This window comes from Triticum urartu, chromosome 7, assembly GCF_003073215.2.
Source record: "Triticum urartu cultivar G1812 chromosome 7, Tu2.1, whole genome shotgun sequence".
Taxonomy (NCBI): domain Eukaryota; kingdom Viridiplantae; phylum Streptophyta; class Magnoliopsida; order Poales; family Poaceae; genus Triticum; species Triticum urartu.
Genome location: NC_053028.1, coordinates 396,749,836 through 396,754,127, shown reverse-complemented (window position 1 = coordinate 396,754,127; position 4,292 = coordinate 396,749,836).

Genomic DNA, 4,292 nt, shown 5'->3' with positions numbered 1-4,292 from the left:
TAGTGCCACCCCTAGTTGGTTTTGGAGTATTGACGACAAACCTAGTTGAGGGACTAATGTGTTTGTGAGAATTGCATGATAACACAGGTAGAAGTCCCTCATTGATTCAGTTTTCCTACCAGAGATGACCCCTAAAAATGTATGAAGACATTGAAGCCAAAGGTGGTATATGAAGATATTGACATTGAAGACTATGACAAGAGAAGACACCACATGAAGCCTATGGAGCTCGAAGACTTAGATCTTTCGTAGTTCTCTTTCTTCTGTGTTGAGTCATAGGAACCACCATACTGTTAAGTGGGGTCCAAGAGAACCAGTCAGAATGACTGAAGTGATGCTTAAACAAAACCTATGTCTTTGAGTGAAGACTTTGAGAGCGGATCTTGTCCAGAGTCGGGCAAGTCAGCTTTGCTTGAAGCCCAAGTAAAGTTGTCGTGTGAGTTTGAAATCTGACCGTTGGAACACGTGTCAGTTCCTTAGTGACCCAGGGTCATTTCGGACAAATAAGGTCGGGTTGCCAAGTGGCTATAAATAGCCCACCCCCTACAACCATAAACGGTTAGCTGCTTAGATTCAGAGTACGGCTTTTGTCGTTTGAGAGCAACCTACCTTGAAGCCTTTGAGAGAGAATTCCTTGCAAGGATAAAGCCCTAACCACCCAGAGCCAAAGAGAATTAGGCATCACTTAAGTCTTCTTGTCTGTGTGATCTGAAGACTTATTACACTTGAGGACTGTGCATCCTCCAGCCGGTTAGGCGTCGCGTTCTGAGCATCCAAGAGACATTGTGGATTGCCGGTGAACGAAGTCTGTGAAGGTTTGGGAGTCTACCTTGAAGACTTACCAGAGTGATTGGGCGAGGTCTATGTGACATTAGCTCAAGGGGAATACGGTGAGGACTGGGTGTCCTGAGCTGCGTGTTCAGGACTAGGTGTCCAGGACTGTGTGTCCTAAGGTTTAAATACCTAGCCGCCCTAACCAGACATACAGTTGTCACAACAACTGGAACTGGTCCAACAAATCATTGTCTTCAGCGAGTCACTGGTTTCATCTTCCCTTCCCTTTACTTACTGTTACTCCTTGTGAAGTCATTGTATGTTCGCACTATCTTTTGTCTTCACTGAGTGACTGCGTGTTCTGTGTGGCTTCACAATATCTTCCTACCCGATCCTTACTACATTGCTGCTATTAGTCATTGTGCTTTCACTCTATTGAATACTTGACTATGGCTTGCCTAGTGTAGTCTACCTTCCGCTGCAGGGTAATAGGTTTGTTTCTATCGTTTGTCTTCATAACTTCCACGTATTGAAGTCTTTCATAAAAATCGCCTATTCACCCGCCCTCTAGTCGATATAACGCACTTTCAAGGGGGGCCCCGTAAGAGGTGAGCACCTGGCGCGGTGCTAGCGCGTGCTTGATGAGCGTGAGCTTTGCGCGGTCCGGCTCGCGAGGAGCTTTGTGAGGAAAAGGCGATGGACAAGAGTCCCAAACCAAACGAGATCCAAAAGGCAAGAAACGGCTCGAACGAGAAAAGGCACCCCCTGTGCGCATCGATAGAAATTCAGCTTCAACTTATGTCCAGATCCAGAAAGCAAAGCCACAGAAAGAGAGATCCAAAGAAAAAGGCCGCGTCCGTCACCTAGTCTAGTCTTCGGGTCTTGAAGTCTTCTCATCGGTGCGGAGCTAAGTGCTGCCACTAGGCGTGGGAGGGAGCCCCAGGGCCTCAGGCCAGCGCTCCTGAGACTCCGGGGCGTGTATAGCCCCAACTCATTATTATGTGAGAGTGTCACGGGCGGCAAGCTTCACAGGCACCGGGCCTTCTTCACAAGTACTGGCCTTGCTTCATATCGCCAGTCGAGGGCCCTGCCTTGCGCCACCCTCGACCTCCTTTGAGCCGACCGGTCACCAGGACGACACAAAGGAGGGAAAGGGGACGCCAGGAGTTCCCTCGGTGACCACGGGTCCTCTGCCGGGGGAAGGGTTGTGGAGGCCACCCCGGCAGAGGGCCTACCTCCGGGTTTCCCCTGGTTTCGCGTGCCTTGGGGAGGGGCCTTGCTCCTGGCTCCCTCTCGGCGGCCACCAACGTGTCTCCCTTGTTGGAACGGGTGCCGCCACACCAGGGTCGTCGATCGACGCTGCCACCTGATTCATCTGCAGCCCATGGTTAGCAAAAGCCTGCTTTTGAGAGATTAGCGGTACCCAGTAGTTGCCGTTGTCGGTGCGATCATTGTGGTTCTCCGTTAGTTCTTGGAAGGCCTCGACTCCTAGCGCCCTCTCTCCCCAATCTTCTCCAATGAACGAGCTAGGGTCGTCCTCTAGTGCATACCCTTGGTCCATCATGCGGGGCACGTAGGCTTCCGGGACCGTCACCCCGAACACCTCGCTGTGGTGCCCCATGCTCCATGTTGCCGGACCCATGGTGGCGCCCTGGGGATGACTGTATGGAATCCTGCTGGGACCATGGGGGGTGACATTTGCGCCTGCCCGCTGGGAGCGGCATGGGGGAGTCGGAGCCCCCTATGCCGCCGGCCGTGCTGATGTTGATGAAGCCCCAGGCGTAGTTGATGGCGCGCGGATGTGGTGAGGTTCGCCGCATGGCCCGGCAGTGGCCTGGGAAGGAAGTTGATAGCAGAAGGGCTGTGCTCCCGGTGCCGCTGCATCCAGCAGCTCGGCAACACGCTCCAGCAGTATGTCCCGACCGCTTTCCATCAGCCTGCACCGCAGTAGCTCCCTTACCACGGTGAGCGCTGCCCGCATGTTTGCTTGCTCCCGTCGTTAGTACGGTGCCGTTTCTGTGGCATGAATCGTGGCTCTTGCGGCGGCCCGTACCTGCCATGGGGTGACGGTGGATGACGCCTGGCCGTGCTGCCCGAGCCCGGCGGAGTTTGGCGGCGCCCGTGCCACCTGGAGTGCGGGGTCGAGACCTTCATGGGAAGGCGGTGCTGCCCGGGCTGGCCAGGCTGCCCAGTGGTCGGAGCCGGCCCTTGAGTCGCCGAACATCATGGCTGAGGAGCGTCGACAAGCAGGCCGGTGGAGGAGGAGCTCCGGCGCACCCCTACCTAGCGCGCCAAATGTCGGATCTGGGGTTCCGGCAAATCCTTAAGGTTCGAACACTGGGGTGCGTGCGAAGTCTTTCCTTCCTACCAATCTACGCCCTAGCTCACTAGATCTCGCGGACGAACTCGACGAACTCGCAACACAGAAAGACGTAAGATTTATACTGTTTTGGGCCACCGTTGTGGTGTAATACCCTACTCCAGTGTGGTGGTGGTGGATTGCCTCTAGGGCTAATGGTGAATAGTACAAAGGAAGACCAGCCTCCTGAGGTTGAGGTGTTCTTGAGCTTGGTGAGCTTGTGTGTGTGTGTGTGTGTGTGTGTATGGTCTGAATGATCAGTCCCCGAATGATCTGTGCCTTCATGATCCGTCCTCTCCCCCTACTAAGGTGGTGGCTAGCCCTATTTCTATTGGCCCTGGTCCTCTTCCCAAATATCTAGTGGGAAGGGAGCCAACAATGGCGGGCTAATTCAAAGGGGGGCAGCTAGTACAAGCTATCCTGACAAAAGTGGTCTTCGCCTCCCAAAGGCTCTTGTGGTGACGCCGTCTTGGGCTCCACGATGACCTCCATCTTGCCGTCCTCCTGGTCTTGGTATCATTGCACCAATATAGCAACCTTTGCCTGATGCCTCAGTAATCTTTGCCTGCGCTGGCCTGCTTAGCACCAAAGAGGAAACAAGGATGTTGCGCGTGATGGCGCCCTCCTGGTGTCGTGCGTCATGGCTCACGTCACGAGGGTCTCGTGAGGTTTGCGCCGCCTTGATATCTCCGCTCCTCGTGAGCCTGCCTAGCTAGGCTATTCCCGAGGAGGTCTTGCGTCGTCCGCCTCGCGAGGCTTGGACCCTCGCGAGGTTCTTGGATGCTTTGTTGGTGAAGATGGGCCTTACGTCCTGCAGGCTTAGCCACGCCGTGGGCCGCATGCAGGCAAGTCTGGGGACCGCTGTTCCCAGGACACCGACAACAAGATACGTAGTAGCTTATATGTTAGACAGTAGATTATTGATTATTAGCCGGTTGATAGCCTAGTTTTGAAGCGAGCTGAGCCAATGTGTCGTGTTTTGCACAACTGCTTACAAGTGGGGTAGCACCAACAATGTTTACAAGTACTTAACCAGCCTTACGTACCCTCACTAGAAAAAAATACACTTCCATGATGATATGTGTTTGTCACGGTAGGTCACGTTTTCTGTCATGCATGTACATCCATGACAATTTTATGACAGAATCATGATAGTCAT